Genomic DNA, 16724 nt, shown 5'->3' on the forward strand with positions numbered 1-16724 from the left:
AAAGTCAAAGGTAATTAGCTGACAGAGAATCAAAAATTAAGGGCCTTAGAACAAAACATAGACACAAATGATAAATAAATTCTGTTAAGAGACTGTCAAAAGCTGTATAAATGTGTCAAATATACGTAAAACGTTAAATGTGGTGGTTTAAATGATTTTGTGATATAATACCGTGAATGTTTGAATACTCTGTAAATATTTTTTTAATTTAATATACATTTTAAATTTTCGTAATTTTTTTCACTCTACAATATTTCACGTACAGTAGAGTTTTCATAATATAATATACTTTGACGGTTTTCATAGTAAACTAACCAACCACACAATTTAGATGATCTTTAAAATAATTGTAATAAAGAAAATACAGTGGCCTGCACCTGACCACTTTAAGAGTGACATTGCTACTGATACGTGAACCGTATCAGGTTTTTCAGGTTTTTTTGCAGCTCACTGTGCCTAAATCAAATTAATTTAGAGAAAAGTAAATAAATCTCTCATTTTACAAGGACGAGCATTAGCCATCTGGATTTCTCTGAAAACTTCTCCACCGAGCCTCATTTCATTGAATCAATCATCATTATCGCATCTCTGTCTTTTAAAACACTTATAACTTACTTATTTATCATTACGGAATGCCATTAATTATAATAACTGCAGTAATAAGACGATTTAAATTCAATAGCTTGGTGGTTGCGTCGGTGCGGCCATGCGAGCCGGCTTGTGATAAATGATAATTATATTATTGTGTTACTTCATTATAGGGACGGCCTTCAATGCACAGCCACTTGACTGGGTGTTGATATTGTGATGTTTCCAATTTCTGCTGTAGTATCTCTCACAGTTGCTCTTAGAATGACCCCCTGAGGTCATCCCTTATTGGTTACTATATACCTTTTTAACACTCTGTATATCATCATCATCAATTGCTAGTTAAATGCCACTACCAAGAGGCCTCACAACAAACACAACAGTGGTCAGGGAACAAAAGTTTTCAATCAGTGCGTGTTTCCAGTGATGACTTAAAGGTTCTGGAGTGGAGACCCCGTGTCGGCAAACGGCGTGTCGGTCTCCCCTCAACCCGTTGGTCTGATGATCTGCGGAAGGTAGCGGGAAGCCGCTGGATGCAGATGGCGGGTGACCGTTTGGGGTGGCGATCGTTAGGAGAGGCCTATGTCCAACAGTGCACTATAGAAGGCTGAAAGAGAGAGTAGGGAGACGAAGAGGCCTCACCACACTGTGTCTTCGGTTTTACTGCTTAAACCACTAGCATTGGCTGTCTGTCTAGCTGGCTGGAGGGCGTCCCACGTTACGTGAGCCGGTTCTTGTTCTCTACTCGAGAATCAGAACACTAACCAAACAGGGAAAATGTTTTCTCTATGTTATTCAAAAGTTTACCACTCGACACCCACTTTGAAACTACATAATATCTTCCATCCAAAGGTACTCTTCTACGGTACGGATGTTATGTAGTAACTATAGTTTGGTATAAGTAGTATAGTATAGTTTATCCTTATCATATTGTAATACCTATGTATCTATCGATCTAGAAAACAATTAGTCTGTCATTTCAAATTATGTAATTTTGCGAACAATACTAACCAATTATAGTCTGGAACACGTGCACAAAATTTCCTCCAATTATGGAGTTCAGACCTTGAACATAAACCTAACAATTTATTTTTAAATTGCTATTATTATGTGCATAAAAACCTGGCTAGTTATACCTGTGCGAGTAGATAGACAGATAGGTGATGTATTCAAGGTGTAAGGCCCTAGTATAATTATTTTTAGCCATAAGTTTCATGGTTAATTCAATACTAAATCGAAGAAAAAATATTATCCCATTGATCAGTGCAACCATAATAATTAATAAATTAATTTTATAAGTGAACATCTCGAAACCACTTCAATTTGATGTAAGTATGCCCAATATTTTCCCTCGGGATGTACACATATATATCATATCAGTACTACATATCTCAGCAAGAATTATGAATAATAATAGATAAATGTATGTTTAATATGTATAATATATGTATGCATACTTTACCAATTATTTAGTCTCAAATATATCACATTTTAATAATGCTACCTATTAGAAATACAGTTTTCCCATGCCCTATTTATTTTATTTAGTCACGACGACTTTAAATACCACAGCAAAAACGACGTCATTATGCCTTTAAGTAGATCTGTTTAGAGAACACTTCGGAAGTTTCGTAACCGAACTTAGGTTATAATCTTCTTAAAAGGCCGTAACCGCTGTGTCCCAATATTTTACTGAGTCATAGAAATTAGTTCAGCAGTGACACATTCACTGTCATGGTCAGTGTTAATGGTATTGACATTATGAAATAAACATTAATTTTGACAGTGATTTTATGAGGAAGACTGAGTAAATGATGTTATGGCGACATCGACACTAACTACCTAAGGTTTGTTAGCTTAAAACAAACTGATACTTACCACTAACTGCCAGTTTCGGGTACACTACATAAATCCGAATTACTTTTTTACGAATATGAAAATAACGATTTGTAAAATTGCGAATTTCATAATTCCGAATAATTCACAATCCCGAATTTTAAGTTTCCGAATAACGAAAATCACGAATAGTTAATAAACGAAATTTCAAACAACATATTTATTAAAATGACGAAAGTCAATTTTCCGAATATTATTATTCCGATGTTTTAAAAGTACGACTTTTTATTATAACGAATTGTTGAAATTACGAATCCCGAAGTTTTAATATTCCGAAAATACAAATTCCCGAATGTATCGTAACAAGTTGTTAGTTAACAAGAAATAGTTATTAAGAATAGTGTGTTTATTAACAGCATAATCCGTATACAATTTAACAATAGTTTTTAAGCTATATTATTTGAGACGCTCCGCTCCGCTTCGCTGCGCTCCGCTTTGTTTTCGATATCTATGTGCACCTAACACGCTCCTCCACGCTTTGCTCGTCGTCGCACCTATCTTTATATTTAGGTCCTAAGGTTTTTAAGGTTAAACACCGTAAAAATCCGAGCAATTTTATTGCTTTGTTGTGTTACTTAACAACAAATACTACAAATAGTTTTCTATTTACAATATTTTAACTCTATATTTGAAACGCTCCGCTCCGCTTCGCTGCGCTCCGCTTTGTTTTTCAATATCTATGTGCACCTAACACGCTCCTCCTCGCTTTGCTCGTCGTCGCACCTATCTTTAGGTTTAGGTCCTAAGGTTTTTAAGGTTAAACACCATAAAATTCCGAGCAATTGTTTTGCTCTATATTTGAAACGCTCCGCTCCGCTTCGCTGCGCTCCGCTTTGTTTTTCGATATCTATGTGCACCTAACACGCTCCTCCTCGCTTTGCTCGTCGTCGCACCTATCTTTAGGTTTTGGGTCTAAGGTTTTTAAGACGTTTATGGTTTTTTTGTCAAAATCACGAATTATCACATTTTCGATCGGTATTTGAATTTTTCGTGATTATAATAAATCGGTATTTTATTTTTCGTAAGCTTAAGTAATCGTATTTTTTAACGTTCGTGTATTTGACAATCGTAATAACAAATCTTCGTGATTATAATATTCGAAATTATAATTTACGTGATTTTTAGAATTCGGCATTTAAAAAAATCGGTATTGCAATATTTCGTAAATTACATATTCGGTGTTTTCAAATTCGGAAAAAAGTTTTTCGGAATATTTGGGTGTTCCCGCCAGTTTCTATATCTCTATCTATCCATAACTGGTAGTTACTTTCATACAATTTTGACATAATCAAAAGTATCAATCTGTCAAAATCGTATGAAAGTAACTAGTTATGGATAGATAGAGATATAGAAACTGGCAGTAAGTGAGCGGTGGTAGCTCAGTCGGGTAAGCGCCCGCTTCTCAAGCAAGAGATGCGGGTTCGAATCCCGGCGCTGACATGTACCAATGAGTTCTTTTAACTTAAGTACAATGTAATACCATCGCTCTTACGGTGAAGGAAAACATCGTGAGGAAACCTGCGTATCTAGATTTAGCAATCTAGATATGTGAAGCCACCAACCCGCAGTGGACCAGCGAGGTGGGAAATGGTCCAAGCTTAGGAAGGCAGTTTAAACCTTGGGGATATGCACAAAGGTTCCACTCGAGAGAGCCAGGTGCAGGTACTTACACCCCCACATAGAATAGAATAGAATAGAATACCACTAAGTTAATATCAGTTTCAGAAATTAATTATGAGTTCGATCGTCAAGTGATAAAATGGGCCTAAAGCAGGTTAATTACCATTAATATGCGATGTACTAGCTATAAACTTTATTTAGTTAGGTAGGGGTAGGGCACACAAGTATGTCAAGACGCTCACAACACAATCGCAAATAGATAAACATGATCGTCAATCAACATTAACAGATGGATTGATACACACAATAACACTACCATGTACAAAGCATTGTAAAGTTGAATAGCTTCATACAATAAACGTTATTATTGTGAATACCGAGCTACGAAGAACGCAACATAAAGTCAAAGACATTTTAAGCACTTTGCGAAGAATCTGCGAGCGCTTTGTAAAATTCTTTTCTGGTGACACGAACGGGGTCAAAGAACTCTTCTATTCAAAGATAAATTATAGTTGCGCTATCAGTGAGCAACTGCCTTTAAAGCGAGAAACTTGTTTGGAGAAATAAAATTAATGATCTCTAGTCCAAATAAATAAAAATAACTTGATATTTATGTTAGTTTAGAAATATGATGATACAGTTTTGATTCCGTTGGGTAAGTTTATGAATACGCATGTTTCTGCAACGCATCTATTTATTTATTTAACTCTTTATTGTACAAATAAAATTGATCGCTTATAAAGAAAAGAAGGCAGTTTTTCGGGTCTTTCTGTTGCTGCTATCTGTACATGTACCTAACTGTGTTGTATTTAAAAGTACACAACGTATATTGATTAGGTTTTTTAAAAGACAGTGATTTGAGGAAGGTTCGTATGTAGGTACTTTTTACCCCACAATTCCTACTAAAAAAACTTTTAGTGCGAAGCTAAGCTCCCGGGAAAAGCTAGTGTAGTATAAACCTGTGATACATTTTTGGGAGAAATTTTCTATTTATTATAATTACCAGTACCTACATATTTGGTACCTATTCCTAAAAAAACATTATCTTTTATAAAGAGAGACACTGGAATTAGAAACCACAACATGATTGTATTTTGTAGGTTGTCTGGTAGAGAGTGCTATTAGCAATAAGGCCGCCTCTTGTACTTACTGTTTTATTTTGTTTTGTAATTTTTGTTCTTGGTGCAAATAAAGTGTTGTACATATGATTTTATTATTTAAACCTGAAAATGTACACAATATCCTGGCCAGAGTGTAGTGAATGGCTGAAACACGGGCCGTTCGAGCGAGTCCGTAACTCATTAACCTAAAACGCTTTCGTTTGGGCACTCGCGTCTGCGCTCCGCTAGTCTCGGATTAATCATTTCAAATGCGGAGCATAACGGAGGTTTCTCAGGTTTTAGAAGATTAGCAGGCCTACGAGATCGTCAAAAGCTTTGTGACATACAAATGAGTTAATTAAACATAATTGCAGTGATTCTAATGGCTAATCTTTGCAAGACCAAGTCTTTTAAACAATAATGTCAACTATTAAGTAAATGCCAAGAAATATTGCCCTTTTGCAACTTTAGTCGTAAACTTTTTTTTTTGCATAAATTAAATCAAAAATTACAAAACCTATTTATTTATCAACTTTATTATTCTTTAGCGGAATTCCCTCTCCAAATTAGTTAGTGTTCGTCAAAACACAAAAAAGTACTTCGTGGATTCGCAAAAAAGGATTCTACTTAGTATAAAGTTTTTACTGCATAACAATTGGGTTTTAACTCTGAGGTTTTTGTCTGTGACGGAAACCGAACGTGCAAGTTAGCGCCGACAAACTAACGACCAACTGTATACTTAATTAAATTAGTCATAACTCCTGATCTAGCACTAAACTATATATAAATATACCTAGGTATTATTATATTATTAAGATTCAAAGTGAATTATCGACGATGGGTATGCATTCGTTTGGCCCTTTAGATGTTTTCCAAAAAACAGTCAGTGATCAATACCATTAAATTACACCTGTCAAATACCATTCAAACGTTGTTTAAAAATGAAAGTATCAACATACCGGGTGCTGGGAACACTAATAAAATTCAACCTAAACTTTGTACAAGGATGTCAACTGTCATGTATGATTGCATGTACAATTTAGGTTATTTAGGTGCACTAGTTGAGTGGTCCTCAACTAATATGAACACGTACTTATGTCATAATGTCATGTCATAACTACCCATCAAGATGTTAGCAGCAGATATTGTGTATGTCTGACAGTATCAGTAATTTGACTAATTTGCCTAATTGAGATGCAATGAACATTATGCGTTATATACAAGATCATATCTGTAATTTGCTATTTATTTACAGACATAGTAAATTCCGGAATACATGAAAGTACTTTAGTTATTTGCATTCATTTATTGATAAAGTAATTACAAAAAAAATAACAATAAGCTTAATACAAACAGCAGAAATTCATTAAGAGCTACTTATTAGTACCTATAACATTTTACAAAATATTTATATCAGCACTAAAGTTCAGTTCAATTAACAATTTAGAATTAGTTAACCTAACAATTATGCAGTTTCAGTTCAAGCCTTCAAATTCCTGAAATCAATATTTATTTTGAATGTCATATATTTTATCATCAAAACCCAAAATACATTGGTATCCTAATTTTATCATTGCCATATTAATTTGCAAAGATCAGGTGGTGCGGTAACAAAAACACTACACTTATTATTATATTTTTTGCTGTTCTGTGAACCTGTGCTGAAGGTCGTTTAGTAATTATACTCCACACAGCTGGCCCACAGACCCAAATCAATTTTATATGATGTGAAGTGAGGACCATGAATAAACGGCTCAACCATTTTGGAGTTATAGGTAATAGCTAAGAACATTGTTGACCCAGTCACATTTCAACTACCTAAATAAAAAAATCATTTTTGTCAAAAGTTGCATATATTTTAATATTATTTTAAACAGCAATATTTCTATAATTTACTTAATTTATGTAATGAAAAATTACCTTCGTTACTTTTTTTCTGAGAATGAAATAATAATTGTTAGTCTCTGCAAAGCGCGAAGTAATTATTTATTTTATAATGATTAGGAGAATAATTACAACAGTAAGTACACAACAATGATACTTACAAAATTATAAAATACATAATGATTTTATGTAAAACAGATCAGGAGGGTTAGATGAGCAATGTTAGACTCGTGGTTGGTGTACCAGTTTTAGTGAGCTAGAATCGTCCACTGCCACAGAGCATTCACAGTATATTGTGTAATAGATATTTAGAATCTAGATATACGTAGCAGTTTGTACATAGACTATTCCTTTGGGAATTGATGGGGAATTGCAATCATAACACACACAAATTAATCACCAGTGAATTCCTCACGGTCAAAGAAGAGGTGCGTCGCAGAAGCGACCCATTGTGTTTTATGTTGGCCATCAAATTATCCAGTCAATAAATAAAATCTATAAATTCCATTACCGCAGCTGCGTTCCTCAGCGGACAACAACAACATTAGATGTCCAATTTTCCTTCCCAATAGACTTCTAAAGCAGAGGATCGTCCCTTCTGTGATTGATCACTTTGAATGAACACCTATAATGCAAAATGGCGAAAATTTTAAATTAAACAATTGAAATTCATTTTCTGTTGAGATTGAATTGGTAATTATTATTCTGATATTGGCTGAAATCAAATATTCGTGATTGGAGATTTGGTGAGTGCCTGCTCTAATGGAAGTGAATTCCGTCGTAGAGGAATCTGTCCTGTCGCTTCTGTTATTCTTATTTTATGTTAAAATATAATATTAGGTGAGTACACTAATCCGTATTCGCCAACGAGTCACTTGAAGTCACTTCTGACTGCCCTTGGACATCAGCTACCGTATAAGTCCCGTTTATCAATTAGAAATGTTTTTTTTTTTATTTACAGTTTCTTTTTACTTTTCATGTTCATAGTTCAAAATGTCCGATGCAGGCACTAAATTTCATCGTACGGCGCCGATCACCAACAGTGCACAGTTGTTATCTAAATGTTTATAAACACGGACACAACAAGTTAAAAGCGATTGTTATGTTTACTTTGTAATTACCCAAGAAATACAAGTTCCGATTAGACGGTTTTCGTAGAGTCCTCTGTCCACATGTAAATTTTTTTTGAAGATTAGGAATAATACCAAAAATTTTAGTTATTGGCCTGAAAAATGCTCACATCTACATCTACTTAAATTACTTTTGGCACAACCAAGTTTTAAATTCAAAATACCTGAAGTTTTCAGTTTCAGCATTCGGTAAACAAATTATTCAAGGGTATACTTTTATATCCGCAAAATTCCCCCAGCATATCTCACAAATGTTATACATTCATCTTTTCATCAAGACATTAGGATCTTCCTCTCCCAACTCCACTAAGTAAAAAGGAAAATGCAAAACTACCTTCGTTTCCGTGAAAGCGCAGTCTAACGAATTTAAAGTGAAAAATCACAATGGGCCGCGCGGTCGCCTGCACTTTTTATTGGAATCACCTACCGACCGTTTTCCCTTACTTTTACCGGCAACTCTTTTGTTACCTAACAATCGAACATAATAACAACACTAGAAAAAAGTATCCATCCGAAAAGTTTACCGACCTTATTCTTGCAGGCTGCAGACAATCCGTGTGCACAGTCCACAGAAAAAGAAAAATATTGGATTCACTTTTTGAATTTGGAATCACTCGCGCCGCGCACCTATTCTGGTGATGGGTAGCGATGCTGCCGCGATCCCGCCGCTCGAGAGGTCCGCGCCGCGACACTGACGCGCGTAGACTGCCGGGCCGCGGGCTCGCCTCGCTCAAACCTGAAAACAATGAGACGCGGCTAGTTCCTAATACGGCTACATTTTCCTGGGTTTTCTATTTTGTTGTTGTGGTTTGATGCAAGTTTTATGGGCCTCACAACTCTTGCGCCTACCTATATTAATGCTCACGGGACGAGATATTGCTGCTACATTATTAGGAAATGGATAAGTATAGGCACATAATTAAAAACACATACAAAAAACACACACTCACGCCTTGTACTAAAGTACTCCCTTGCGGGGTAGGCAGAGGTGCATTGCTGCACCCACTTTTCGCCAGATAATTAATCTTACAAATATAATATTTTATCGTAAAGGTTCCAAATGCTCGATGACCATGATCATGTCTCACAATCACAACTCACACCACTCATTATAATATGATGTGGTGTCACACATCAAAATTATCATTAAATAAACTTAATTTTCCGGTGCACTGTACTGGAAGAGCAATAATAAAATTGTAATAAAGTTTCAATCAAGATAACAGAACATTGTGTATTTCATTTAAAATATTTTTGACCGGATCTCGTTTTTAACCTATTGGTAATAAAATACCAAACCAATTAACATAGTAAGAAGTACCAAGGACACCGAAACTTACTACATTATCCGTGTCTGAAACTTCGGAAACAGACAGTACAGGCAATTTTGTCAAATCTATGTCAAACCACGACTTAGGCCTTGTTTCAAAATGTCTGGTTAATGGCCTCCTGTGAGATAAAATACATTCTGTTTATGGCTGTCTGTTATTATTTTTTGATAGTGACAGCATGTATTTTCTCACAGGTAGCCAATAACCAGACATTGTGAAACAGGGACTTAATCAAATATTTTGACATTGATATCGATATTTAGCCGAGCTAGCTTCAGTGGTCGTAAGTTCGTAACTGATCATTGATGTTAAGCAACACATGGCACGGTCACCCATTAGATGGAGGTTCTCATGAGACCTCTTCAACTGTTGGAGTTCGCGAATCTCCTTCAAAGGGTTTTCCCTAGGGAATTCAGGATAACAACTGAGGGATAATTTAGATTATAATTATGGCTGCGTCTCCCGGGTGCCATATCTACAGGAGGGATACTCTATACGAACTAAAATGTAGCTGACGTGCAATCGGCACGTTTAATAAAACGAGATGAACCATCGTTCCGAAACTTTGTTTTTCATCATATCACTCTATCTCTCTCTCTCTCTCTCTCCATTGTACCTTATAGAAACGGCTGGCGCACCCAGCCCAACAGCAGCTAAAAATGCCTGCCTTCACTACCAACACCTTAAGACGACGAACGGTGAACATTAGACTCCGGCAGCAAAAATGGAGCATAAACCAGCAGCATCGAAGGTTAATTTAGTAAGTAAACGGCAAGTTGCTGGCGCCCGGTGAACCGTGAACCGAGCGCTGTTACTGCCGTCGGGTGTACCGTGACCGATTTCACTTCAAGCACCCGCTTTTTGCACCTCATTAGGAAATGGAGAAGGTGGAATGCTGGGTTAATATTTGTGAGACTGGTCCATCGTTATCACTGAAGAAGTGCACTTAAATACCTACCTTAGGGCCACTTGCACTAACATATAAAATTAGTGTTAAATCTCGATTTATGCCATCATTTTATATGGACTGACGTTTCTTAAACAGAGATTAGACACTAAATTTAGGGCCCCTTGCACCAACAAATTAAATCTAAATTTAGTGTCAAATGTCGATTTAAGAAACGTCAGTCCATATAAAATTTGACACTAAATCTAGATTTAATTTGTTGGTGCAAGTGGCCCCTAGATTTAAAACTTTGGTGCAAGTCACCCTTAGTGACGTATCAAGCATATACTTACACGTCCGGTGCAATCTAGGGGGTCACTCTCTAAATAACGAACGAACGAACGAGAATTGTCACGCAATCGGCAGGTTTAATAAATATGTGGGGACATCTCACACACGGCCATCCGACCCCAAGCTAGGCAGAACCTGTGTTATGGGTGTCGGACAGCTGATATATCTACACAAATACATAGATAGATAGATACTAAATATAAATATCAACACCCAAGACCCGAGAACAAATATCTGTGTTTAAACAAATATCTGCCCCAGTCGGGAATCGAACCCGGGACCTTCGGCTCAGTAGTCAGGGTCACTAACCACTACGCCATTCGGTCGTCAAAGGTTTAATAAAACGATGATAGAGTCGTGGCTAGCGCTGTAGTTTTATTTTTCCTGTTAGGTTTTATCTAGTAAGCTAGCTAGCCTTCCCAAGCAGAAGTTTTCATATTGTTATAAAATATGACGATGCTATCAAAAATAACAAATTTCTTAATTCTTAAAAATAATTGCTTTGTGCGTATTTTTGGTCATGCCTGTAGTTAGTGTAGTTTATTTTCGTACGCATTACATGTTTCATACATGTTTCACTTTCAATTTTATTGTTATGAGTTGTGTGTGTGTGTGTGTGTGTGTCTGTTATGTCACTTGCAGTATTAGCCGCGGACATTATCCAACTACAATATTCAACGCACGGCTTGTAAAAAACTACCGTGTTCGGACGGTACAGTAGCGTACCTAGATCTGTACAATATTGTTTTGGCAGTGTTCTAGTTTTTAGTTTGAACGACTAGCTTACCATCAATTTACATTACTATTGTGGAATAAAAACATATTTTTTACATTGGTGTTGCACTGCTTCTACATTAGGCCTCCCTATGTCGTAAAAGACAGGCTCCTTCTCATAATTATATTACATCAAATAAAGAAATCTATACAATTTATGTTAGATCCATACAGGTTATGTCAGATGGCATCGCTTAAGTGCCAATTTCGCCATAATGGGTTAGAGTATAACCAGGAATTATTGCTTGACTTTTGACACATCATATATATATATATGATATGATATAATTGATCAACCTTTCTCGACTATGGATAAATTGGAGCTAAAGATCAGATTAGCGTCAATCGCTGATTGTAAGTTAACGGTTAACATACTCGATCTCGTGTTGAGTGACTGCACCATCGCAATACATCGACATGATTTGCCTGTAAAAAGAAATTGCTTAGTGAAATGTGGGACAAATTTCACCTGTTCTATGAATAAATGAGTCCTTTGTGTATTGGCTATGGTCTTCGATAACGTCGTGGATTTTAGCATTGTTATAATCCGGGCAGTTTATTTATAGCAGGGAAACTAATTATGATAAAACTATTAAGTAAGTTAAACTAATTTTACTTAAATCATATTTTTTTAAATATATTTTTATTATTAAATTCTTTATTGTACATAAATTAATTTGTACATAGGCGAACCTAATGCTAAAAGCATTCTCTTCCAGTTAACTTTGGGCGTTGTGGAGAAAGTGATAGGTAGTGCGAAAGACAATGCGGACAGTTTAATTTTGTTTAATATCTATGCTAAACACTAGGATATATACTTACTTATACATAATAATTCAATATCGATCGAATGATAGGTATGTTATTATTGGCGTAGTCGCATTCTAACGACGGTAGCAGCGGTAACCAATTTCGCGTGTCTAAACCGGCCAAACAAACATAAAATCCCATGTCAAAGCAATTCAAACAAATATTATCCAACCATTGTGTAGCAGGCAATTCTTCACTTGTCAAATGTCCGTAGAGGCGTAACCGCAGTACTGGCTGGTCAATGCACAAAAGCTACTGTTTCGAGTTATGCCTGCTACATAGTTATAGTGGTTGAAATAACTTGTGTATTACGCCATGCGCGCTTGTCTGAGGGCCTGTTTCACAATTTCTGGATAATGTCTACCTTTGAAATAAAATACATGGTGTCCCTGTCTAAAACATAATTACAGAGAGTGACAGTAATCATGTATTTTATCCCATTACCCCACAGGTAGCCATTATTCAGACATTGTGATTTTTTTTTGTAAGTTAAACCCTTTCTTCTCTGTAACAAAAAATTGTTACACCTACCTGAATGAATCCAATATAATTAATATTCAAATGCCTGCATACCTACTATACTTCGAAGATGGAAATAGCCTTGTGTAGGATACGCAAGCCTTTTTAGACGTGCCTCCAGCTATAATCCTCCAAAATTTAAACTCAATAGAAACTATTTCTGATGATGCCAAAAAATAGTCGTGAAATAGTCATAAATAGTCGTGTTTTCCAAAAAAATAGTCGTATCATACTTTCGGAGTTAGAGCTATACTTTATGGAGGATTATAGCTGGAGGTCTCCAGCTATAATCCTCCAGCCTCTGCAGAACAAACGGTAAGGCCTATCGACTTGGTTAAGGTCTCAAAAAATAGTCATGAAATAGTCGTAATGACATGCCAAATTTCAGAAATAGTCGTCAAAAGATAGCAGAGATATAAAGGTACTTTGCTGCAGCCCTGGTGGAGGATTATAGCTGGAGGTTTTGAAAATATCGAATATCTTTGGAACTACTATGACTATCGGTTTGAATTATGTCTCAAAAATAGTCGTGAAATAGTCGCTTCTATTTATAATAAATTTAAGCTTGATAAAAGCTGTTAAATAATGATATCAAATTCTTCATACAAATCTAAGTGGACGAGAATGCCAAAGCGAGCCAGTACACAAAAATAATAGCACCGTAGCATTGAAGTACCAATGTCCAATTTATCTATAAATCATTTATTTCGTCATACTTTGCATCAATAGTATCTAAAATCTAAAGTAATCTTTGGTATGACATTTTATTGCTTTTGCTCTTAGCCTTTACCTTTACCTTAGAAGAAAACGTATGCCTATACACGCACACATTTATCTCTGTTATCTTGACAAACGATAGCGATGACGACTACCGCGATGTAGTACTTACCTAGGTCAGTTATTGTCATCCCTTACTATCCCGTAATCAGACAAATATTGTCTCCTTTCTAACCGGCATGCATCGCACGCATAGAACGCGTGAGCGAACGTGTCACCGGTTGCATCTTGACAAGCTATAGCAAAGCGGTATTTATTACGTCCTTTACTATTCCGGGATCACACAAATAGTGCTGTTCTTGTTTTTTTATTAGCGTTGATGTGGCCGCCACCTCCGCCGGTGAAATTGGGATTACTTTTATTGAAGACGCAGTACAGGGTAGCACTCAAGCGATAAGAATAAAATACGGGGTTTGAAATATAACTCATTTAATTACAATCAAAGGCCGAAAGTACTTTTATTTATACTTAAGTTAATCATTAAACAATCTTTAGGTAGATTAGGTTTCATACAATTATCTCAGTATTATTTGACTATTACCTATAAACATATTTAGTTTAATTTAAAATAATCACAGTTGGTTTATTGCTAAGTAATAATATAATATTGACGAAGTTCAATGAAAAAAACATGGTATGAACTAAAATATGTAGTTATTTCACTATTAAAAAATAAATATTTTCCAGCCCTATATCATAATAAGCTTAATTTAAAGTAATCACAGATTGTTCATTAGTAGGTTTAGGTTAGTATAATAACGGTTATTGTCATAATGAAATATAACTCATTTAATTACAATCACAGGCCGAAAGTACTTTTATTTATACTTCAGTTATTCATTAAACAATCTTTAGGTAGATTAGGATTTAATTATTTTTATTCTCCATAGTAAAAAGTCACGTGACCAACTAAGTTTCTATGAAAAGCGATATATTTTTTTCGCGAATTTTTAAATTCGGATTTCAGTTTCGGGCTTAGATATACCATGCTGCACATGTAGCTTTCGGCTTAGTTTACCCTTTTTGCAACACCTTGTTTTAATAAATGTACCTAAATAACTTCGTAGGTGATAATAGGGTATCTATAATGCCCAGATAACTGAATCCTGTAGGTGTTGAACATGCAAAAATTATGAACTGCCACTGTAGCTTGCTACGTTATTGAAGAACACACGTAAGCTGCGCTGAAAAAAAATAAGGCAAATTAACGTGTTATTAATAAAAATATTTGTTTTTTTATATTATATATATATATATTTATATGATATACGAGTAGGTAGATACGAGTAGTAATAACGTTATTTCACCTAGACTATTTGTTTGGTAATTTATTGTCATTTGGAGCAAACAGTGGAGTAAAATTTATTTCTTATCAGTAACTTATTGCAACAATAACTTGAAACTGCGAACTTTTGTGCGAAAAGGGTAGTGTAGAAATACTGTTAATTAATGTATTCGCTTTTTTCAATATATATGTCCGATAACCGACCTCTATTGTTTTTGAGCGAAAGAGATAGCTGAGAAAACAATTTGGCTTTTGTCCAAAACCGGTTTGGTCGGACGGTGCGTTTGAAACTTGTATGAAATTTCACAGGGTGTGAATTACTTACATAGGTATTTAGTTCAGAAACACGTTTTTGTCGCTTGTAACTGATAGGTACAAATGAGTTTTGCAAAGTAAATTGGCTGTTATAACTTTATCAACCACAACACTGTATAGGCCTAGCATAAGCATAATACCATATGAAAATAGGGATAAATTCTTACTCAGGATTTGTTCTCTGGTAATCATGTATTCGGAGCCATTGCAGTTTTTTAGCGCATTACATCAATGCAGTCATGATAGTTTATCGGCGCATTACATCGATAGGCTGTGTTTTCACCTGAAATAATAATGGGTAAGGCTTATAGGTAGGTTACACATAAAAAAAAATTATACATATATTTATTTGCCTAGTTTCATTCAGAAATACAAACAATAACGCCTTTTTTGCTATTTATGGGTAAATATCCACATTTCACCAGGTCTACCATATGTAGGTAATCGATGATACCCACATATTTTCGTATCTACTAAGATATGTACAAGAATGCCTTGATTGCATGTATGCACAATTTACTCGGTCATAGTGTAAAATTGCTAATTGAATAACAATCCCCATACATATTAAGCATAGATATAAAAAAATAATTTGGCTACGTTACTTCAATAAAAAATCATGTTAATAAATAAGCTGAGCATAACAAAATGCATGGCTTGCTTTGATATTGAGTATTAAAAAGGATACTTACTTGCAATATTCAAACATACACTCACTAAACACTCTTATCTGCATCCACTAATATCTTTTAAAATGTAACATCTTGAATATTCATTTGCCTATAGAGCACTCACAATATTTTAACAACCAACAATACCCGATCGTGACCATAGTTTGCACTAAACTGTAAACAAATTATCAAACAAAACATGCAAAATACTAACCCCAACTTCACCGGTGGCGGCGCGCGGCGGCGGTCACATAAGGGACGTAATAAATACCGGTTTGCTATAGCTTGTCAATATGTTACCGGTGACGCGGTCGCTCATGCGTTTTATGCGTGCGATGCATGCCGGTTAGAAAGGAGACAAGGATAGCAATATTTGTCTGATCACGGGATAGTAAGGGATGACAATAACTGACCTAGGTACTTCATCGCCGTAGTCGTCATCGCTATCGTTTGTCAAGATAACAGAGATAAATGTGTGCATGTATAGGCATACGTTTTCTCTGTACACAGTAAGGTAAAGGCTAAGAGCAAAAGCAATAAAATGTCATACCAAAGATTACTTTAGATTTTAGATACTATTGATGCAAAGTATGACGAAATAAATGATTTATAGATAAATTGGACATTGGTACTTCAATGCTACGGTGCTATTATTTTTGTGTACTGGCTCGCTTTGGCATTCTCGTCCACTTAGATTTGTATGAAGAATTTGATATCATTATTTAACAGCTTTTATCAAGCTTAAATTTATTATAAATAGAAGCGACTATTTCACGACTATTTTTTG

The 16724-nt window shown here is 35.4% G+C and overlaps 1 protein-coding gene across 1 annotated transcript in view; it reads right to left on the bottom strand.

Moving 5' to 3' along the window:
- LOC105381076 (Ig-like and fibronectin type-III domain-containing protein 1) overlaps positions 1–8936 on the bottom strand; it is a 131134-nt gene extending 122198 nt beyond the window's left edge. Inside the window, exon 1 of the mRNA XM_048625087.1 lies at positions 8747–8936. The gene's annotated coding sequence lies outside the window, so the exon portion shown is untranslated. The remainder of the gene's footprint in view (positions 1–8746) is intronic.
- Between the last annotated feature and the right edge of the window lie 7788 nt (positions 8937–16724).

This window comes from Plutella xylostella, chromosome 3 (assembly GCF_932276165.1).
Source record: "Plutella xylostella chromosome 3, ilPluXylo3.1, whole genome shotgun sequence".
In the NCBI taxonomy this organism is placed as follows: Eukaryota; Metazoa; Arthropoda; class Insecta; order Lepidoptera; family Plutellidae; genus Plutella; species Plutella xylostella.